The 24,163-nt window shown below is 43.5% G+C and overlaps 1 protein-coding gene across 5 annotated transcripts in view; it reads left to right on the top strand.

The window, feature by feature from the left end:
* Positions 1 to 24,163, top strand: part of ankfn1b (ankyrin repeat and fibronectin type III domain containing 1b) — a 202,444-nt gene that overhangs the window by 106,774 nt on the left and 71,507 nt on the right. Inside the window, exon 1 of one of the 5 annotated variants that reach the window (XM_081600718.1) lies at positions 21,284 to 21,443. The exons of 3 other annotated variants lie outside the window; for them this stretch is intronic. The gene's annotated coding sequence lies outside the window, so the exon portion shown is untranslated. Of the gene's footprint in view, positions 1 to 21,283; positions 21,514 to 24,163 lie in introns of those variants that run through there. One more of the 5 variants, XM_081600717.1, reaches the window with a different exon arrangement.

Here is a 24,163-nt window from a genome sequence, read left to right as displayed (position 1 = left end):
AAACATGTTTTAACCAGAAATTCACCAAACACAGAAAGCTGCAGTTTTTATTGAAAGAAACTGATTTGGAAAAAATTTATTTTGCCTGATTTTATTTTTTGTTACTTAAATGAATTATTGTCATTTTGGAAGTTAAAATACCACAATTTTCACTTCACATTATACTTTGGTCCGTCTGATGATGTAAGTTTTAAATACTAAAGTTACTCAGTACTTTTTACCAAATACTTTTTTACTCTGTAGTAATTTCTTGGACGGGTACTTTTTACTTTTACTTGAGTGAAAATATGTTGAAGTATTGCTACTCTTACTTGAGTCCAATATTTTGTCTGCTCTACCCACCTCTGAACTGTAGGCACCAGAAACTTTATCGAATTTCCTGAAAGGAAAATTGTTATTGACCAAAACCGGAATTAGCAGATGAGGCTTTTAAAATTTTTTAAATTGGTCAGAAAACCTTCAGCCCTATTTTGGAGTCTTGCTAAACATTTGGATTTATAAAACAAAGTGGAACTGTAAAACCATTTAAGCAGACTTGAATAATCACTGTTGGAATGAAAATGGATCAGAAGAGCAGCGCTGGTTTGGTTCTGGAGCTCATTTTTTCAGAGTGATTTTCTGCTACTGATGCACATTCATGCCTGGATTCCCCCGTCTCTCCTCTCCTCAGCCCTTTCTTTCCTTGCCTCACACTTTCCCCACTGCCGAAGCTCCTCCTCCTGAACTGACATGGCATCCACCGGGCCGGGGACCAGGCTGGGATTCTGAGGTGGCGCCCAGACTCGGATTATTTACAAGAGCCGTAGTTCTGCAGAGACTGTGGTATTTGGTCTTTCAAAAGATCGGAAAGCGTGCCACGGGGGGAAACACAGAAAATATTAAGCTCAATATGTTTTTAATCTTCTGGTTGATTTTAGGTAATTTGTGCAATTCCACTGTCATGAAAAGCAGCTATTTGCTCCGTACTGAACTGCAGCGTAAACACTGCAGAGAGCATGTTTTGACATAAAACTCGGTTTGGCAACGTGCTGAACTTCTTCTGGGTTAGTTTGGAGGAACAACACTGCAAAAACTCAAAATCTTCCCAACTGTTTTAGTGTAGATTTTAGTGCAAATATCTTGTTATACCTGAAATAAGACGAAACTAATATGCAAGTAACTTTTCAGCAACATATAGAGGCTTGTTTTAAGTGGAAAGTTTTCAGAAACATGAGAAAAATGTCTTGTTATAGTGAAATAACCTCCCAGTGGAACTTTTTAAATCAGGGTATTTACTTAAAACAAGCTCCTGTTTCTTTCTGAAAAGTTACCTGTAAGTTAGCTCTGTCTTATTTAAGGTATTTGCACAAGAAAGTGGACTGAAATAAAAAAGTTCTAGTTCCACTGGGAGATTATTTCGCTTACATTAAGACATTTTTCCCTTGTTTCTACTGACAAACCAGAACTTTCTCATCAGTATTAAGGAGTTTTTCAACTTAAAACAAGCTCTTATATTTTGCTGAAAAGTTGCTTGTAAGCTAGCTTCTAGTTATTTCAAGTGTAATAAGATATTTTCACCAAGAATATTCACCAAAAAGCGAAACATTCTGCAGATTCATTGACTTCTGCTGGGGAAGACACTTGACCCAGCTTGCATAAACGCTTTAACAGTGGATGGCTAGCATGTTACAAAAGTCGGGTGCACATATTGGAAATCTCATGGATGTTATCTGGCATTGATGCCATGTTCCACATGCCCAGAATAGCTGCCCCGTCACAGATGTCTCTGTACACACAAACACTATAAAGTAGAGGGCAGCAGTTGGAAAAATGGGGCTTCCAAATGGGACGGAGGGGTAAAAGCTAGCCATAGGGCAGGGGGCTGTTACTGGGGAGCATGTGTCTGTGTCGAGTCAGCGGGGGTCAGGTTTGCTGTCTTGGGTATCAGCATCCGGACATCAACGCCAGAACAGCACAAACTGCAGAAACGATTAGAGGAGAGGAAGAGTGGGAGAGCGGGGGGAAGTCTCCAGTGTGGCTCCTCACGGTTACTGGAGCCGCTTGAAGAGGGGAAAGCCTGCCAAAAGCAGAAAAGAAACGGGGTCAGGGTACGAGGCAGCGCAGTGGAGAAGAGAAAAAGAAAGAAGAAAGGTGTGGAGGGTGAAGGTGCGGGTTTGCTGCTCGTGTTGGGCGGCGTGGAGCTTCAGAGGCCTCGTCCAGCCGCGGCGCCTCCTACCTGGATCTGGGTCGGATCCAGAAGACGACGGGCCAACCTGCCACCGACCCCCCCCACCCCCCGTAAACAAACCAAACACCCTGGGAAAGGCGAGGTGTGAAGCGGGAGAGGCCGGTGTCTCCATGCAGTCTCCTTTTCTTGCTCATCAAATCAACAACTTTTTTTTTCCTCTTGTGTCAGCGAGAAATCAAACACCCGCCCCCTCCCAGCACAAACGTCCTGAACCTGTGAACTCTCCGAAAACCACGTGCCGTTTTACCCACTTGCAATGCAAACCATTAAAACTGATGATTGTGTGATTGTAGCAAAACGCAGGGTGGGAATCTGATGGTAGCTAAAGTTTTCCCACCCCGCTGAACCTTTTCAGTGCAGGTCTGCAGCAATGCATGATGGGTAAAGGTCATTTGCTGCTCCGCATCACAGGTGGAGAACGAGAGGAGAGGAAATGTAACTGATGCATAAACGGTCTTCAGCTACTTCAAAATAAAAAGCACAGATAAAAACGTCTAAATACGTGAAGAATTTTCAACAATAGAAAACCAAAAAGATGGACGGACGGACGGACGGAGACTGAAATTGCAACATTTGTTACATTTTCACTTGCTGTCGTTTTCCTTCACACCGCTCCTTGTCAAACGAACAATGAACAACCTGTTCCTCTCCTGGCCTGTGGGGGCGCTACACCAAGAACAACTGAAGGAAACGACACAAGAAACACTGAAGGAATCACTGAGCGCTGCTTCTTCCTTCACAGAATGTAAACAAACATAGAGTAGCCTCAGTTTTCAGCGGAAAAAAACTATTTCTCCTGCTTGCGCTAAGCTAACACGTTTGTTTTGGCTGTATTTACCCAGAATGCCCTGCACTGTAGTCCACTTCCTGCTTTTGGATCAACCTCCGGTCTAGTTGGTGTTCACATGCGGATTCAAAATGCACCAGAGTTAATGTCAGCTGAAGAGTTAGATTTTTTTGGACCACCTCTCCAACCTGAACCGAGTCTGATTACATCCGGGTCGGTGTGAATGCAACCCTAACGTGAAAAAGCTCCGGGGATTTTTCATGTCGCTGTCGGATCAAAAATGTTCTTCAGCTCAGTTTAGACTTCCGTCCGTCCTGGTTTAGCATTTTTCAGTTGGACAATCCAAGCTGCTGTCCTCTTTTTAAAAAATCCTTCCCAAGAAAAAGCAACATGGTTAAGTTGCAGTGGCAGCTTTCCACATGAGAGATAGATAACAAGGGAGACAAACAGAGCTGTTTAAACTTGACATCCATTAAGAGACGGTCCAACATTTCCCACCACAAAACTCAGCCACCAATCCCACTTTTTGGATACATGAGTTTCCCCCCCTCCTTTTTTTTTGACTTATCTTCCCTTTCCCAACTGTTTTCACAAACAGAATCTGTCATTTTTTCCAAAAAGCTTCTGTCCAGGGGAATCTAGAAATGACTAAGCAATGGCTGCCTGCTGAGGCCGCTGGGTGAGGGAGCGGAGCGGGGAGGCGGAGCTGGCCCCCGAGACGCCTGCGAGCCGTCGGGATACACACTGACCCGGCCACAAAAATGAGCCTCTGGCCGCCGCTGGCTTCACACAGATACGCTCTCAGAGACACAGGCGCATACCAGTGGAAAAAGTGTGACTGGATGAAGCCGAGGAGGACGGCCGAATTTCAGAATAAGAGGTCGAAGTGGCGGTTTGGAATGCACAAGTAAAAATTCATTCATATTTCTCTCCCTCCTCACGCAAGCACGCCAAACCTCACTGGTTGAATCAGGGTTCCTCGTAAACAAGCCGCAAGCACTCAATGGCGCCTCTAAAGCTAGCGAGTCAGAGAGGAAGAACTGAGCATAGTAAGAAAATGGAGGAGAGACGGAGAGAGAGAGAGAGACGGAGCATTCCAGCCTCCGCGCTGACACCGAGGAAAGAAACGATCTTCTTCAGGCGTTTTATCGTAAAGATGCAGCCGGCGGATCATTAATCAGCAGCATCAAGGACCACAGAGAATAAAAAGTGTTCAAAATCTATTTTTAAAAAGCAACAAACAAACTAAGTATAACATTAAAGAAACGAGTCTGAGTTCAACATTTGACAGTTGGTGTCAAAACTTTGTGCTGCTGTTAAAATGGAACGTGTGCGATTGCCTTAATAAATAAATTGTCCCAGAAGTTACTGCCATAAACAAAGTGAGGTCATCACAACAGCACAAACACATCATCACAGATTTATAAACTTTAGGTTCTACTGAACATTTCACACTGGACCTGGAAGACATTTCAAATTTCCACAACAAAAAAAACAAGAACCAGAATGAAAACTTTTATCATCCAGCTTTATGGCTGAAGGGGGAAAAAACAATAAATCATGCAAATGGAAATTATTCAGCTCATATTAATCATCATGTAATTAATTGATTTGTTGCTTATTGCGACATTCCTGGTATATTACCTGCTACTGGTTTCTCAATCTGAGACTGTGTGGATTTTATCGTAACGTCTTTATGATGTAAAGCATTTTGAACCGCCTTGTTTCTGAATTGTGCTTCACTTGAATGAGTGATTACTTAAAGATATTAATACTTTTTTCCACATGTGATTAAATGTCAAACCCTCATTTACAAAGTCGAACCCGTTTTGCCTAAATTTTAGCTGCACAAACAGAGACACTCATTTATATCACCTCAGTTTGGTTCTGTTCATCTGCAGGAGAGACAGGTTGATCTTTGAACTCTGGAAACTCTTTTTTTAATCTAAAAAAAAATAACAAAATGTATTGATTCCATATGATTTTTGTAAATGTGCACTAGTTTGTTTTACCTATGATCAAATTTTTATTATTATCTTTAAATTGATAGCAAACATTAGACACCAATTTGGGTCACTCTGATGCAAGGACTGTTACTGAATAAGATCATTTTAATGTAAATAATGTGCATTTAAAAAATAACCACACTATTTGACTAAACAGAGATGTGCAAACAACAGCAGAAATGTTATTTAAAAGTAGTAAAACTTCGCAAACAACAGCTGGAATGTGAGCAACTGCTGTGGGAAGGATCTACGATAACGCTCCTTTGTGCATTTAGGATGCAACAGCCTGTCACTGCAGTTATTTAAGAAGAAAGTTTGTGTTTTCAATGCACATTTTTTTAAATGCATGTTACAGAAGCTATTTCTTTTTTTGTGTCCGATCCGTCAGAACAAGCTGGTCAGCTGGCTTAGTGAGCAACATGGCTGACGGGTGAGCTGATAAATCACAACATAGGTTCTAAGTTACAAACTGCAGGCCAAAACCACAGCGTGGAAAGTAATCAGGGGCCTTTTCTTCCCCAAATAAAAATGCAAAAAAATACTTAATTTTGATTTCTATTTGTGATATTTTAATTTAACAAAGTAGAAAAAAGCCAGTTATTGTTCTGTTGAAGGAATTGTTTTAATCTTTAGTAGGAATTTGATTTAAAAACATGCAACCATACAGAAAAAAGCTAGATAAATACAATAAACATCCTCAAAAGAAGTTTTATTAGCTGCCTCGTGCCTTAAGTGATGTCATCGGGGCATGTGTGTGGGGAAGCTTGCTTTTTCGATTAAATAACAACTTACAACAAAACAGGAAACCAAATCGTTGTAAAAGTTGTTCTGCTGGTGGAAAACGACACTTGAAGGGAACTTGATTAATATCACAGAAAAGTCTGGTTAGAAGCTTTAAAGCTTAATAAAGATAAAAAAAAAAAAACCAACAGAAAATGATCCTCACCTCGCTTTGATGTCAGATCTGTTGCCTTTCCTTTAACCAAATCCCATTTTAGAAACCCTAATTTTTATTTGCCAACCTTTGTTCCAGTGAAGCAGCAGACAATTTACTGGAATTAAGATGCAGCAAATTATTCATGAGCCGGAGCAGCAAGCGTCCTTCAGTGGCTGGCAGACAGAGATGCATGTTCCCCTCATCATATTTTAGTCCTTCAAGCTCCACCATGATTGCACACAAAAGCAGCAGGACCCTCTTAGGACTAATGTATTCAGATTACAGGCAATTATGTCTTATTACCATTCGGTGGGGAGAGAGGGGCTCATTTGCAGTATTTGTTCAGTGAATGTCTAACAGCGGTGCAGGGAGGGAGCCTCGTACTTCCTGCAGGGATGCTAACTGTAGCGTAGCACCGATATTAATGACTCGTTTCCCCCTTTACCTGGAGGACACGAGTGAAGCTAATCCAGATACATCTGTGCTAACAGCCCAAATAAATCACTTGAGATGAAAGGCTCACTTTGAGGCCCGCTGTCTTCAGGAGGAACAGATCGAGAAAGTCGAGCCCCGGTCTGGTTAGCATACCGTTTCATACGCAGTCTGATTAATCATGTTCGGGATATGAGTGGAGTTTTAATCGGTCCAACATCGATGATCGATCGGAGTTCTTGTTCAGGCGGTTTCTTGACCCTTAAACGGCTCATGTAGTAAGTGGAGATGAAGTTTAAACCCTGAGCTGATGTCACCGTCGTCCAGCTGGTCCCACCGTTCTCCCTCTTACTCATCAAGACGCTCTGGATGTTGCCGTAGCCATTTTTCTACGGTGGCCCAGAAGGGTAAACAAAGCGCAAAAGACAAACAGCGAAAGACACAAATAAACGGAAACAGACACAAGGACAAGGGAAAAGGCACAACTCAGCAGCTTCAGCACCAGGCAGAAAGCAGCGGCAAAAAAAACCCAAACTGCAGCAGCCAAAGACACGACGTAACAGCAGAAGTTATGCTAAAACAGCCGTTATGCTAGCAGTTTATCATGACTTCCCTTTTAGCTTTATTTCCATTGTGACTTTTGCTGTTGTGTTTTGGCTTTTGCATTTTGTTGACCCTTCTGAGCCACCGTATTTTTTTCTTTTTTCAGAGTTCCTGCATATTAGCCTTGATGTGCTGCTGCTGCTGCTCCTCCTCCAGGGATTTACTGTGATTGAAAGCTGCTATAATTCTTTAGCATTTGTAAAATTGATCACGCTTATGAAAGTCCTGATTTTTACGAAACAGAATCTCAATAAAAAGGAGACGATGAGACTTTGGTGTGCAGATTGAGCCTGTCTCATCAGAAATCTCCCTGAAATGACAGCATGCTGCGTTCCAGCACATGTCCAGTTTGAAGTGAAACTGTTGTGTGTCAGGAATATGGAGCATGAAAGGGTGGCTGTGTGGCACCGCTTGCTTCATCTGGACTCTGCGTTTCGGTTGCGCGTGATGGAGCCTGTGGCAGTATATTTAGATGTCCGGTTTCGGACAGGAAGAGGGGAAGCGCTGAGGTTATTTGATTGCTTCATTATGGTCATATATACAGCCATATATTTATGTATACTTTGTTACGTATGTCATTACTTTTGCACCAGAGAGTGTTTGTTTGTTTGCATGCGTGTGCGACCGAGTAAAGAGGACTCAGTGTTCGGACCACCCTGCGAGCTGCACTGAGTGACAGCGCAGGCCTCAAGACCTTTACGCTGCACCACACACTCCAACTTACACACACACACACACACACACACACACACACCAACACACACACACACACACAGTGCTTAGACAGTCGCGTCAGAGAGCTCATTTTTCAGCATGTTTTCTACTCTATTAATGTCTCATGACTAAATCCATATCGCGCTCCAAAGCAAACACGCTGCATTCAAACGGGGTAAATCACTGGATCGCTGTGGTACCGGGCAGGAGCCGCGCTGCAGCACCGCAGCAGATGCACTGATGCTTTAACCCTGCAAATGTGAGAAATCATGCGGTGATGACATGAGGGTGGAATAAAATTAATCTGTTTTTCTCAGACCAGGACAGGATGTCAGTGAAGCTGCTGCAGAGTTTGAAAACGTAAAGAATCTGATGCCATCCTCTCCTCTGGATGTGAGACATTAAAAGAAATAAAATCATTTTCTAAAGTATGAAAGGTCATCCATCTATCACTGTGATCGCATATCTGGTGTAGTCAAAGTAAAGTTTATTTGTATTTCAGGAACAAGGCAAAGTGTTTATATGAAACAAGCCAGAAACATTAGATTGTGTCAAATCAAGTAAATATACATGGAATATCGAACGATGTTCCACTTATTATTAATCAAACTCTAACCAGCTGGGTTTTTTTAGTCTGGATTTAAAGGAACTCAGTGTTTCGGCTGTTTTGCAGTTTTCTGGAAGTTTGTTCCAGATTTGCGGTGCATAGAAGCTGAAAGCTGCTCCTCCATGTTTGGTTCTGGTTCTGGGGATATTTTAGAGTCCAGGACTTTCGAACTGGGTGATGTTCTCCATCGTCCTGGTTTTAGTCAGACCAGCAGCAGCGTTCTGGATCTGATCGATTTTTCAGGCTGACCTGTGAGACGCTGCGGTAACTATCAATACGACTAAAGATAATCACATGGATGAGTTTCTCTAGAATCTAGAGAAAGATCTAGTCTAGATATTTAGTCCTTTAATCCTGGAAATGTTCTTGAGGGGATAGAAGGCCGACTTTACAGCTGTCTTCATGTTGCTCTGAAGGTTCAGACCATCACTACTCTCTACGGGTTCTGTCCTGTGCATCTGTTCCTCTCTTTATCTTTAATCACCTGATTCCAGTCGCTAATCACTGTGTCCTTGCTGATGTCTCGTTACGCTGATTTGATGCGTTTCCCATCAGTTTTCATTGCAGTTCTTTTAGCCAAAGCCCTTCCTGCCTCCTGAAAAACACGTTTTTTATTCTCGAGTGATTATGCAAAACTACACTGAGACATTTTATTGGACTTTGTGAAACTTACCCAACTTCTCCGAGATGCAGAAACGGTGAAACCATTAGAAAAACAATCTGTCTTACGCAAGTTTTAAACAAAACGTGCCTGTGGGCATCAGGAGTTTTATTTTCTGCCTCTCTAAATATAATTCTTGGGTTTTTGCCCACTCATGCCAAGACCACCAGAGAGAAAGACCCTGTGGCAAGACTCCACGTTACAACACGCGTATTGAAAAAACAGTCGGTGCTTCTCTGTGAATTGCGACCATTTCTTCCTCCACTACATCAGATTATTGTTGTGCTAAATGTGTGAAATGCTTAACAGCCAGACTGAGCTGTGCATCACCAGCTGCAGCGGAAGAAAATCCTGTCTGGTAAAAGTAGAACAGCGTTTCAGAAAAATGCCTGGCGTTAAACACGGTGGTGGTAGTGTGATGCTGTGGGGTTAGGACCTGAGGGCCTCCTCATAACTTCTCACAATTATTATTCTTTTACCTGATTTTTACTTCAGTCTCCGTTGCTTATAAGAAAAGCACCAGCTGGTTTTGGGTAAATAAGTTTAAGTTTTTTTACGTCTGGAAAATGAGACGCTTCAAAAACGTCCTGTTACCCGTTACCTAGCAACCCCAGTGAAGTTCAGCCTGTTACCTAGCAACCCCAGTGAAGTTCAGGCTGTTACCTAGCAACCGCAGTGAAGCTCAGGCTGTTACCTAGCAACCCCGGTGAAGTTCAGCCTGTTGCCTAGCAACCCCAGCAGAGCTCCTGCATGTTTTGGTCGCTGTATGCGCTGTACAATGGCTGCTGGAAAAGACGGAGTGTTTTGTTGTTGACTTATCATCCAGAAATTTTTTTTTTTGCTGCATTCTTGTTGGTTGTGCAGGAGGCTCCACTTCTGCTTTTCAAAGATGTATGTCTGTGTAATTGACTGGTGTTTGTGGGCTGCGCAGTGCCACTTGTTACTGTAGAAAGTCTGGGGTTTGAATCCCGACCTGACGCTTCTCTGCATGGGGCTTAGAAAGAAAGAAAATAAATGTGTAAAGGGTGCAAATACTTTTGTCAATCTGTGGGGTTCGTAATATTTTTTTGGAATTAAACTACAACTAGATCGCCCGTTGTGAGGCAGACCTTACTTTGATAAATCAGCCATTGATCCCGGCTTGGAAAAGAACGAATCAGTTTGTGATATCCGTGCTGCGTAAAGACCCCGTTTCATTTCCATTCCTCTCAGAAATGTTGCTCTGGTTGTTTTGTCTTGAAGGAATTTGTGGTCTGACTGTGCCGCATTTAAAACAAATTGAAATTCTCTGCTTCTGGCTGAGAAACGTTTCGCAGGAGCCAAAAACAAATCAGTTTTCCTAAATGGAGACATTAGGCGGTAATGGAAGAGCAGTATGAGCTCATTTGTTTTCTCACTCTAACTTCGTTTAAGCTGCTTTCAGATTTAAAAAAAAAAAATTCATCTGTAGCAACAGTTCTGAGTGTAACAGACGAATCAGACACGAATATGTCCTCAGTGAAAAGGACACGCAGCAGGTCAACGCCTGGTCGCTTTTCTGTGGAGCGTAAATTCAGATTTTGGGATTTGTTCTTGTTTTGTGGAGCATATCTAAAACATCCGGAAGCTGGAATGTGAATTTCTTAAATGCATATTTTCCATGATTAAGTCAATGTGCATGACTTAATCATGGAATATTTTTATAAAACCAGTTGGAACATTTTTATTTTAAAATAAAACAGGACAAGTGATCAGGTTTCTAATGTATTTGGTTGAATTCTGGGGCCCAAAGTGGGTCCTGGGGGCCCACAGTGGGTCCTGGAAGCTCAAAGTGGGTCCCGGGGGCCCACAATGGGTCCTCGAGGCCCAACGTGGGTCCTGGGGGGCCAAAGTGGGTCCTGGAAAGTGGGTCCTGAAGGCCCAAAGTGGGTCCTGGAAGCTCAAAGTGGGTCCCGGGGGCCCACAATGGGTCCTGGGGGCCCGCCGTCCTGTGTGGTTTAGTTCTGTCCTGGTTTATCTGGATCCAATGAGGCTCATCAGAAGCAGAACATCGACCTGCTGGAGACGTTACAATACCAGGGACAGAGCTGAGACATGCAGGATCCGGGCCTCCAGGACCCACTTTGGGCCCCCAGGACACACCTTGAGCCTTCAGGACCCACTTTGAGCTTCCAGGACCCACTTTGGGCCTTCAGGACCCACTTTCCAGGACCCACTTTGGCCCCCCAGGACCCACGTTGGGCCTCGAGGACCCACTTTGGGCCCCCAGGACCCACTTTGAGCTTCCAGGACCCACTTTGGGCCTTCAGGTCCCACTTTCCAGGACCCACTCTGGGCCTCCAGGACCCACTCTGGGCCCCCAGGACCCACTTTGAGCTTCCAGGACCCACTCTGGGCCCCCAGGACCCACTCTGGCCCCCCAGGAGCCACTCTGGGCCTCCAGGACCCACTCTGGCCCCCCAGGAGCCACTCTGGGCCTCCAGGACCCACTCTGGGCTCCCCTGGACCCACTTTGGGCCCCCAGGACCCACTCTGTGCCTCCAGGAGCCACTCTGGTCCCCCAGGACCCACTCTGGGCCCCCAGGACCCACTCTGGCCCCCCAGGAGCCACTCTGGGCCTCCAGGACCCACTCTGTGCCTCCAGGACCCACTCTGGTCCCCCAGGACCCACTCTGGTCCCCCAGGACCCACTCTGGGCCCCCCTGGTTTACAAAATGTTTTCAGCCTAAACTCATGAGCTAAACTAAACTCCCTATAAAATTTAAAACAGTTTTTACTGCTCTCCACTTCTTACTTTTATTGTGACGCCTAAAGTTTCTGTTGAAGCTTCAGAAGATTTTTATTGAAAGAAACTGATTTGTAAAAAATGTTTTTGCCCATTTTTGTTACTTATATTAATTATTGTAATTTTTGTCCTTAAAAACAACTAAGCCTCCATTTTGTTCCGTCTCATGACGTTCTTTTTAATACTAAACGATCGATAGTTTGAGCAGTTTGTATCGACGTTTTACCAAACACTTTTTTACTCTGGAGTAATTTCCTGGACGTCCTGGTTGCCATGGAGATGCTTGGTTGCCACGGAGACGTGGTGACTCCAAGCGGACGCTCCTTTCCTGCTCATCGAGCTCTGGGGATTTCGTATCTTACCTCTTTTATCATCCTGTAAACTGTTAGCTGAAGACTTTTTTTTTTGCTAACCTTTCACCTCGAACGTCGATGATGAAACAGGAAATGCATCCCAGCTCCACTTCGTCCGCCATCATTCATCCGTTTCCGGATGAATGCGCGTGGCTGACGTCGACATGCTTTGTGGCAGACGTAAACGCGCGCGCTGCGGTCGTTGTTAAGGTATCTGCACAATTTTAATCAGCAATTAAAGAGATACGAGAAAGCGGTTTGTCGTGTTGCAGCGTGGGCTGCAGCAGGAGAGACGGCGGTTTTACTGGACTGACGGGAGACATCAAAGAGGACGGACTGGGCTCTGGGCTCGGCTCGCCGGCCTGATTAAAGGCAGGGGCCACGGTAACGTCTGGATGGCCCATTTAAAACTAATGAGGGGAAATAAATCGAGCCGCGGCCATCGGCATGTGGAGGTGGAGGGAATCTGTGCTCACGCATAATCTGTGGACAATTAGGCCGAGAAAAAGTTAGGAACTTTTTTTTCCCCTGTTTTTGATGCGTATCAGAATTTGCTTAGGTCCCAGTTATGTTTTGATTATTGGCGTCATTGGCATCCATGTTTTTCCAAGAGTTTAGCAGTTAGCTTAGTGATTTTGAGCGGCTGCTCCTTCCATACATGCTGGCAGGTAGAAAGGCTGTTTGGAAACTGTTGCTGAGTGAAAACCTGAAAAAGAAACTAAATGCAAAGCTAATGAGGAAACAGAGATTAGCTGATGTGACCTGGAAGCTAAATATAGAAACAAAAATCAAAGTTTATTCCTAAAATCTGTGAAAGTTTGGCGGATTATCCTGTTTGAAGTTATTGTTTAAAATTCCCTCAATACTTTACAATCATTTCCTGTCTAATAGTTTTTATGACGAGTAAATTTAATACAAGATGCTGAGAAATTAAACCGCATGGAAACGGAGCATCCATCCGTTCATCCATCCATCCATCCATCATCCATCCATCCATCCATCCGTTCATCCATTCATCCATCCATCCGTCATCCATCCATCCATCCATCCGTCATCCATCCATCCATCCATCCGTTCATCCATTCATCCATCCATCCGTTCATCCATCCATCCATCCATCCATCCATCCATCCATCCATCATCCATCCATATTCATCCAGCCATCCATCCATCCATCCATCCATCATCCATCCGTATTCATCCAGCCATCCATCCATCCATCCATCCATCCATCCGTATTCATCCAGCCATCCATCCATCCATGTTCATCCATCCATCCATCCATATTCATCCAGCCATCCATCCATCCGTCATCCATCCATCCATGTTCATCCATCCATCCATCCATCCATCTATCCATGTTCATCCATCCATCCGTCCATCCATGTTCATCCATCCATCCATCCATCATCCATCCGTATTCATCCAGCCATCCATCCATCCATCCGTATTCATCCAGCCATCCATCCATCCATGTTCATCCATCCATCCATCCGTATTCATCCAGCCATCCATCCATCCGTCATCCATCCATCCATGTTCATCCATCCATCCATCCATCTATCCATGTTCGTTCATCCATCCATCCGTCCATCCATGTTCATCCATCCATCCATTCATGTTCATCCATCCATGTTCATCCATCCATCTATTCATATCATTGATGTTGTTGCAGAGGTTCACCAGTAATCCCAGTCATCTCTCTGCTCAAACCTTCCAGTTGGTGAAACTTTCAGGAAACTGGATTTCCTCAAAGCTCTTCTTCCCCCTGTGGGTCTGAAAGCCTCCAGACTTTCTGAAAGCATCTCGATCAGATACCTGCAGCACCTCAGCTGACTCAGCAACGCCTCACCTGACCTCCATAATGTCTCCTAGTGGACAGAAAGCATAAAAACTGGGCACTGAACTGCAACAACTCAACCTTCTGAGCATGTTTGGTGTCGCTTCTAGTGAAAAATAAGACAAAACTAACTTACATGTAACTTTGTAGGAACATATAGAGGCTTGTTCTAAGTAACTAACTCCTTAATATTGGTGAGAAAGTTGTAGTTCCACTGGCGCCGTTACCTAGCAACCCCAGGCAGGCCCGGCTCGTTACCTAGCAACCGAGTTCTAGTTCCGCTGGCTGATTATTTGACTTGCAACAAGACATTTTCCCCGTGTTACAGGTGAAACATTCTAGCGCTTTTTCTCCAATATTAAGGTATTTATTTAAAATGAGCCTCTGTATCTTGCTGAAAAGTCACTTTTACGTTAGCTTGTCTTATTTCAAGTGTATAAATATATTTGCGCTAGAAACTAGTCCAAGTGCAACATTGCTGTAATACATTTAGTTTTGCTCTCTCTCACCGTCTCACAGCGTGAATGACCTGCAGACATCATGATGTAGAAAAGATAACGTCTTGTATTTCAGTGATTCCTCTGGCTGTGTTATTATTAAAAAGACATTTTGTTTTGTTTATTGTTGCTCCAACCTTGGTAGGTTTGAGTTTATAACCGACCAATCGCTGATGGCCAAGCTCTTTAAGATTCTGGTCAGAAGTTGATTTGTCATCCATCCATCCATCCATTTTCTTGCACCCTTTTTCCCTCAGTGGGGTCGGGAGGGTTGCTGGTGCCTCTCCAGCCAACGTTTCGGGTGAGAGGCGGGGTACACCCTGGACAGGTCGCCAGTCTGTCGCAGGGCAACACAGAGACACACAGAGACACACAACCATGCACACACACACTCACACCTAGGGGCAATTTGGAGAGGCCAATTAACCTGACAGTCATGTTTTTGGACTGTGGGAGGAAACCGGAGTACACGGAGAAAATCCACGCATACACAGGGAGAACATGCAAACTCCATGCAGAAAGACCGGGGCCGGGAATCGAACCCAGAACCTTCTTGCTGCAAGGCAACAGCTCTACCAACTGCGCCACTGTGCAGCCTTCCAATGTTTCATCTCTTCCCAATTGGATCCGATGAAAGCCATCTGGATCTGTGCTTCACCTGAGCTGAACTGTAACGACAATTATTCCCGTCGTCGCCGTCAGCGCTGACTCACGGCCCGGTCCGTTTTAGTATCGTGTGTGGTGCGCCGCGAGCGGTGCAGGCGGGAGGCATTTGGATTTGTGAATGAGTCATGTGCCGCGGATCGTTTGTCATCCGTTGTGACACAAACCCACCGAACAGAGTTCGGCAGATGACAGTAAATGGAAGCGAAGTGACGCAGGCACATCAGTTTCCAGAGAACCTGCAGGGCTGACAACAAAACCGTGCGCTTTGATTCATCGCAGGCGAAGGCTGCCGTCACGGCCGTCTGGAAGCAAACGGCGAACGTCACAAGTGGCATCAGAAGTCGATGCAGTGCAGGCGTTAGTGACTCACCTCAAGTACTCATCCCGCTCACAGCTCTGCAAAAACACGAAATCCTAACAAGCATGTTTGGTTTAGTTTCAGGTGCAAATATCTTTGGATGCTTTGGGGAAGAAAAACGGTCAGATTTTATTGGAAGGGGAGAGAATAAGACTGACTGTGATGACCATTAAGTCATAAAAGTTCATGAATTTTAATTTAAAGTTGCTTTAAAAGTTGCATTTAGTTTCATGCACACGCCTTCACATAAAGTGCTACAGAAAAACAAGTAACTTTTCAACAAGCTATAGCAAAAGTTCTGGTTCCACTGGCGGATTATTTCCCTGACAAAACAGTGGAACTAAAACTTTATATCAATATTTAAACACTTTGACTCAAACGAAGCTCCTGCATCTCGCTGGTTTTGTCTCATCTCAGGTGAACTGAGGTATTTGCATTAGAAACTTGACCCGAATACTTGGTACGTTTTCGTGTTTTCATTTTAAATTTTCATTTCCCTCCTTTGTCGTTTTTCCTGTGTTGTCATCGCTTTGTGTTCAAAGCTCGGCTCAAGCAGAGACGCAGACGGCAGAGCTCCCGCAATATTTTCTTTGTTGATAATCCAAGCGTTTGGCGGGATGATGGCGCAAAATAAAAAAAATTTAAAAAACCCCGCCAGCCCGTCTTTAAGGGATTCCAGGCCCGTTTCACAATGTGACTCTTTTATTATTACAAGTTTCATTTAGCGTCAGCGCTGAGTTATTTTGCAATCCAGCGCTCTTCCAACATCTAATGGGCAATTATCTGTGGGGGAGAGAACTTAATGGGTGTCCCGTTTCACAAAGTCTGCCCCCCCCCCCTCCGCCGCCGTTATTTGTGTCAATGAGCAACGCTGTGTGGAAACGTGGCAGACCCGTGCTAACCGCGCGACTTGTTTAGATTCTCTCCATGGAATCCCACACCCATTGTAAGCCAGCAATAACCACAAAAGCAAATATATGCATGGGAGTGCATGCATCTGCGCGTCGGTGAGTGTGTGAAGTCTAGAGCAAAGATGTGCAACTCAGGTGTGCAAATGTGAACTATAGCGCAAACTCTGAGACATGATGTAAGAATCTACTGACGGAGGAGGCCGCGCCGCACGCCGGCCGGCCGGCCGGCCACCCCGGCACAGATACCCTACCTCCCACAGGCAGCACACACACTCACCACAGACACTTACACAAGCAGAAGGGTAGACCTACCACCACACACCCAGACGCCCCCCTCAAACTGCACACATGCACATAGCTGGAGACCCGCAGTCACATATGCAGGGTGCACACACACACACACACACACACACACACACACACACACACACACACACACACACACACACACACACACACACACACACACACGCACCCAGACTGACTCCGAACCAGAGACCAACCACCAACATCAACACCCACAGGCCCGGTGACATCATGGCTTGGATGACAACACGTCTTCCAGGCCCATTAGCCTGATTGTAGGTGGCTCCGCGCTGCCGCAGTGATTTATGGGTAAATATCCAGAGTCTCCGCCGTGTTGATTTATGAGCCGTGTTTTGGTCCCTTTGGTCCCGAGACCACGAGACTTGGGAGGGGAATCCTATTCAAATAATGAAATTGTAAAAGTGGAGACGTGGAGGCAGAAGGGGGAGAACCAACCCGTCTCTCTATTATCACTCCGCTCTGCTGATGCCGTGCGTGTGTGTGTGTGTGTGTGTGTGTGTGTGTGTGTGTGTGTGTGTGTGTGTGTGTGTGTGTGTGTGTGTTTCCCCGCTTGTGTACCTGCTGCATGTGTACCTGCTAACTGGCTTCCCTGTAATTTTCCTTCCAGTAGAAATACTTTTTTAATTTGGTCTGCTGCTAATGAAGTCATAAGTCTGTAGCTGGCTGTCTGAGGCCTTTGTTCCTTGTAATTAGCTTTTCTTTCCCTCTTTTTATGTTTATTGCCTTGGAAATGTGGGAGTTATTTAAATTATTTGTCTCTTAAACCACAGTGAAGCTTAAAACTTCAGCGCCTTGCTCAACTGTTGATCACCATTCATTTTTTTCAGTTTTTGTCCAATACTTCTGTGTATTTTATTGATATTTCATGCAAGACATAATCGCAGCCTAAAGCTGAGAAGTGGATTTTTCCAAATAAAAGTCTGAAAAGTGTGGTGTGCTTTTTTTCCATTCACACCCTTAAATAAAGTCTTAAATAAAATTTCCTCCCAGCTTCATCTAATTGAAGTCGAGTTTATTTGTATGGCAGATTTCAGCAGCAAGGCAGGTCAAAGTGCTTTACACTGTAAAAACATAATACAGAAACCAATTATGACACAAATAATAAACAGCAAAATCAAGCAAACATCCACCAAATATGATGAATCAAAGATGATTCAATTCAAAAGATGTTATTAATATCAAAGGAATATTAATTGTTGTCCTAACTCATATTAATTCAGATTTTTCAAAGAGTTATTGTAGATATTTTAGATGTTTTTACCCCTGATTGGAAGCAACTCAGTGTTTCAGCTGGTTTGCAGTTTTCTTTGGTACTTTTAAAAAACTGGCCACCAATCCATCTACTGCTAAAATCACATCTGATGATATTAGTTTTATTTTATTTAATTTTTTTCATTTTTTTTGCAACACTTTTGCGCTGTATTTTATTTTTTATTTTCAGTTTTTCATTGGTTTATTGGTCTTTATATAGTCCCACATGTACTATTGTATATTAGCATATTTACACTGCAAAAACACAAAATCCTACCTTGTATTTTGCGTCTAGTTTCTAGTGCAAATATATTAATAAACTTAAAACAAGACAAACTAATTTAACAGTAACTTTGTTTTAAATAAATAATTCCTTAATATTGATGAAAACTTTCAGTTCCAGTGGCAGATAAATTAACTTATAATGTGGAAAAATGTTTTGCTATAAATGAAATAATCTGCCAGTTGAATATATTAAATATTAAGGAATTATTTACTTAAAATAAGTCTCTATCTTGCCGAAATGTTACTTTTAAGTTAGTTTGTATTATTGCTAAATATTTGCATTATGAACTGGACCAAAATGACTTTATAAGATGTTGTGTTTTTGTAGTGTAGACAGAATCATTTTTTTCCAATGTCCTAAACACCTGGATTAATGTAACATATGAAGATTAAACTCAATAAACATTTTTAATGTGGTGATTAGGGCTGTAGTGATACAATAATCTCACGATACGATACACGATATTCTGCTCACGATACGATATATATATATTGCGATATTCAGCAAATATGTTGAATATTTTGCAATTTTCTGAAAGATTTTAGAGGAACACAGTGATTTTGATGACATTTTGTGACTGTTACAGAGTTGGATTGAATTAATTTAACTGAAAACTAATTAAAAGCACCAACTGGCTCTGGTTGGACACAGGCTTAAAGTCGACAGCTGGACAAAATGAATCAAACATGTTTCTTTTAATTGAAACAGTACAAACTGTAGCTTACATGAATTCGTAAAGTAAATAAAGTGCACCAAGTACCTGCTCTGAATAGTTTGATGCCTTTTTAACCTGGACACTCTAAGCCTGATGACCTGATCACTCTCCCGGCGAAGCAGGCAGTGAGTGAGCAAGGTGACAGGTGGACGTTACGATACTTCCGGATGAATATCGATTTTTTTTCTAGGAAGGAAAATATCGATATATGTTGCAAAATCGATATTATTACACAGCCCTATTGATGATACTGGAGTAAAAGCTGCATTTTTCTGAGTCTTTTTTATGAATTGTTTAAAGACGTTTTCACTCGTGGCCGTAAACGTGGCGGATGCTGCACAGAAACAGTCACGTTTCCTCGTGCGTAACGGTTGACCTTACCGAACATGTTCCATATCTTTTTAATTACTTAATTTCTTCCCCTCTATACAAAAATAAGCGTGACTCAGGCTAAATAAATAATGAATATTTGACAGGCGTGACATGCTAAGGATAAGATTTGCCCATTTATGGTTTGCAGCCTCTTCAGGGTCTGTGATGAAAAGGGCTTGCCTCCAGGACATCACAGGCCAAAAGGTCCCAGAAAAGGTCAAGCTGATCTGGAAAAGCAGTTCATGGTGTAAAGAGCAGCGTGGGCTGCATGCTGCTACAGAAATGTTTGTCCTCCGGCGCGTTAAGTCTTCTTCCATCATCTTTATAACCAGTCACTTGATGATGACGCACATCCAGGAAATGGCAGCAGCGTCGTGTGTCATACGAGGTGAAGTATTTTCAGGACGCCAGGAAAATAATTACTGTACTTTACTGTGCTTCACATTTACCCAAGTTAATCCAAGAGCTGCTAACAGTTAGCCATGCTAATTATGACTTAGTTTGCATTGGTTTGCAGTCTTCCTTTGCAAAAAGAAACGACAGGAAAAACGGAGCAACCATGTTAGCGCTCCGATTAGCCTTCCTGCTGTCTGCTGCAGCCGGATCAAACCGTCACGTTGTATAAAATAGTTTCTTTTTAAATAGGTTTGCACATCTATCCAGTGGTGGGCGCTCTGCTAATGCGCTAATGGCTGGACTAATTGTTCTGTTTAGCACTTTAGCGTTTTTGCTAACTTTGAAAGTGTGTAGCACACTTAGCTTAGCGTAAATTCATTTTTCTGGATGTGCTAATCAGTTTAAATGAAATGAAATGAAGCTAAAGTGAAACTTTCCGCTGTCCCTCCATCAGAGCTGGTTGCCAACGAGTTACCATCCATCCATCCATCCATTTTCTTACACCCTTGTCCCTCAGTGGGGTCAGGAGGTGCTGCTGCCTCTCCAGCTGGCGTACTGGGCGAGAGGCGGGGTCACCTGGACAGGTCGCCAGTCTGTCGCAGGGCAACACAGAGACACACAACCATACACACACACACTCACACCTAGGGACAATTTGGAGAGGCCAATTAACCTGACAGTCATGTTTTTGGACTGTGGGAGGAAACCGGAGTACCTGGAGAAAACCCACCATGCACAGGGAGAACATGGAGACTCCATGCAGAAAGACCGGGCCGGGAATCGAACCCAGAACCTTCTTGCTGCAAGGCAACAGCTCTACCAACTGCGCCACTGTGCAGCCCCCAACAAGTTACATTTTCTCAATTACATTTACTTGAGTAACTTTCACTGCGCTGTACTTTTTATTTTTACTTGAGTAATTTTATTATGAAGTGTCTCTAATCTTGAGTACAATTTCTGGATTTTCTACCCACTGAATGAAAAACAAACATGTTTTAACCATGTTTGTTTGTTGGGAGGCGCCGGTGCCCACCTCAGACACACACACACTCACACCTGGGGAGTGTGTGTGTTAACCTGACCGTCATGTTTCTGGACTGTGGGAGGAAGCCGGAGTACCTGGAGAGAACCCACCATGCACAGGGAGAACATGCAGAAAGACCCAGGCCGGGAATCGAACCCAACACTGCGCCACTGCGCAGCCCCCGTTTTTTTTCACATTTCATAATTTTTCTTTTTTCATTATTTTTTTGTCACTTTTATGAATTATTGTCATTTTGGTCCTTAAAATACCAGAATTCCCACTTAAGTTTATATTTTGGCCCATCTGATGATGTAATTTTTAATATTTACTGAATACATTTTCACTCTCGAGTAATTTCTCGTTCGGCTGCGTTTTACTTCTCCGTGAGTAGATTTGTGGCTCCTCTGCGTCTAAAGCCCGTTTCTTCCTGTCCGTATCTTTCTCTCCTGGTTTCTGTCCATAATGAGCGTTTCCTCCTCACCCCCGCCACCTATTCTCTCGCTTCCTCCCCTCCTCCTCTCTTCCTTCTCTCCCCTTTCTTCCCCTCCACTCGGTGAGCTGAATTGGAGAAGCTTATCGCCTAGCAACCACAATTAAAGTACAACAAGTCAGTGGCAGTTGCAGCCACCAACCAAAGCTTTCGCAAAACCTTCGTACAACCGGCAGCTTTGGACAGAAAGCAGGGAGGAATGGGGCTGAAGTTGAACAGGTGAGCAGCAGTTGGAGTTGAGGCTGAAGCGACGCGCTGAGGACTTTAGGGGAGGCGTTAGATTTAACAGGTATGTCTGTTGGAAGCGATGAATCCTGACTGTGCCGTGTTGTGTGCTCTGGAGTCCTGCGCGGGTTTAACTCTGTGTGTGTGTGTTTGTTTTTATTTGTTTGTTTTGTGTGTAACAACCTCACGCTGAGGAGGATTAATGCTTTTCGAAGCTTCGCCCAGAAAAACGGCTTATAGTTTACCAATCAGTGTGATTTCACAGCTGCAGAGGAATGCCAAGTTTTTGTGGTGGAGCGCAGTGTAGAGCCACCTGCCTCCATGATGCACAGAGTGAAACTGTGGTCTGATGGATTCACCAGCCTGAAACATTCATCCCCTCTGCTTCATTGTGTTCTTCTTAACTCTTCTTTTTTCTGTTAAACAAACGATTTATACTCCAGAAAGTTCAGATTTACTGTTCGAATGACAGTCTGCGAATAATATCTGATACACGTCTTGCTCTGATTAAAACGGATGATCAGAAACTGCAGGCATCACCTTTTGCTCCATGGCCTGTCAAACAAACTGAAACAAACTCAGTTATTTCCATCGGTATGATTTATCATTTATCTCTTTTTCTCTCTTTCTACCAAAAACTGGGTGATAAAGTTTTCAGTTTGGCCTCAACCAGCTCTTATTTTGAAGGGCAGTTTTGTTTACAAAGACTTCAAAATTCATTTTATTTGTTGTTTTGTTTGTTTATTTCAGATATTTAAAATGTCTTCCAGTTCCAGTGCTAAATGTCCGTTAGATTTAAAGTTTACTGATCTTTGAGAAAGTTTTCTTGCGTTATTTTGCCATTACTCACGTAAAAATGGTCTCAAAACAACGATATTATCGTTTATCGCAATAACTTCTGGGACAATTTATAGTCCAGTAAAATTTGTTACCATGACAGGCCTATGCAGGACTTCATAAATGTGTTACAATGTATTTATTATTTTTTATTTATTCCTGTTTGGGCCGGTCAGATCTTACAGAGGCTCTGATGAAACCAGAATAAATCTAAGAGTTCATTCAGTCTGAACAAACGCTGCTCTGCCTAAAGGCGCCAGTCTGAGTTCATTTGAAGTGAACTCTGGTGCGGTTTGGAGGCCTATGTGAACGCCAAGCGAACCGTAGATGCTCCAAAAGCAGGAAGTGGACTACAGCGCAGGGTATTCTGGGTAAATACAACCAAAAGAAACATGTTAGCTTAGCGCTAGCAGGAGAAATGGTGCGTGACCTTTTGCAAAAACAAAAAAATAATAATCGTACGACTGCTAAAATAATTTCAGTTTACATTTTGTGAAGGAGAAAGTTGTGCTCAGTGTCTTCAGAGGTTTTGTGTCATTTTCTTGGTGCAGCCAATCAAAGGATTTGGTTGGTTTGTGAAAGTGAATCGCTTTGTTGCTGGAAACGATCTTGATAATTGTCAGTATTGCCTGTAACAACATACTGTGGTCAAATGATGAACCTGTGAGACGTAGAGCAGGAAAGACGTCTAGGAAGGAGTAAAACCTTCCAGTCCTCTGGGCCAGAGACCTGAAGCTAAAGGTTCAATTACCTCCTCATGCAGTCAAGGTTTCAGTATTTACCTAAATATTTGATTCAGGTGAGCTGAAGCAGAGACTTTTCCTTTAGTGACTGATATCAAGCATCAAACTGGACATTTTATTTAGGAATATCCTCAGTTTTGTCTCCTTACAGATAATATATTATTATTATTAGTAGTAATTACATTAAACTGGAAAAGACTGTTCATATTTCAGACCACATTAAGTACTTAAAATAATAACTTTGGCAACATGTTGGTGTCTGTTCATATATTTTTAGTGTTGCTAAAGGCGAAGGTGTTTTTTCTTTACTTGTCTAATTCATCCATCCATCCATTTTCTTGCACCCTTGTCCCTCAGTGGGGTCGGGAGGGTTGCTGGTGCCCATCTCCAGCTCACGTTCCGGGCGAGAGGCGGGGTCACCCTGGACAGGTCGCCAGTCTGTCGCAGGGCAACACAGAGACACACAACCATGCACACACACACTCACACCTAGGGGCAATTTGGAGAGGCCAATTAACCTGACAGTCATGTTTTTGGACTGTGGGAGGAAACCGGAGTACCCGGAGAAAACCCACCATGCACAGGGAGAACATGCAAACTCCATGCAGAAAGACCGGGAATCGAACCCAGAACCTTCTTGCTGCAAGGCAACAGCTCTACCAACTGCGCCACTGTGCAGCCCCTACTTGTCTAATCAATGTTGAAAATCAAAAAAGCTACAACGAACAATTTAACTGAGAATGTTTGACATTGACACGAAGATGCATTTGCTCACAGTTGCACTTCCAGCAGTGTGATCCTAAAGTATTGCTAAAATGTTGATCCTGATCATTAATTCTGCCTAATAGAGCATCCAGAAATAGTCCTACCACCTGCAGGCTCCTCTGTCGAAGGAAGCCGGGCCGCCTGCCGTCCTCGCTCTGAGGGAGCGTGGTAATACCTGAGGAGACGGTGGGGGAGCTGCTGGGGTAAAAGGTCACCATATCCTCCCCCCGCCAGGAGCCTGAAGCCATATGAAGAGGCTGTATATGCGCTTAGAAGTCAGGTGCTGGTTAAAATGTCAACTCATCGCTCACATAAAAGCCGCGCTTAAAACGCCAGAGTAGCATCTTTCTGTTCAAAATGTCACGGCGT

Source organism: Poecilia reticulata, chromosome 19 (genome assembly GCF_904066995.2).
Source record: "Poecilia reticulata chromosome 19, P_reticulata-male-v2, whole genome shotgun sequence".
NCBI lineage: Eukaryota > Metazoa > Chordata > Actinopteri > Cyprinodontiformes > Poeciliidae > Poecilia > Poecilia reticulata.
Note: the sequence above shows the minus strand (reverse complement) of the source record. Positions and strands in the feature narration are given on the sequence as shown.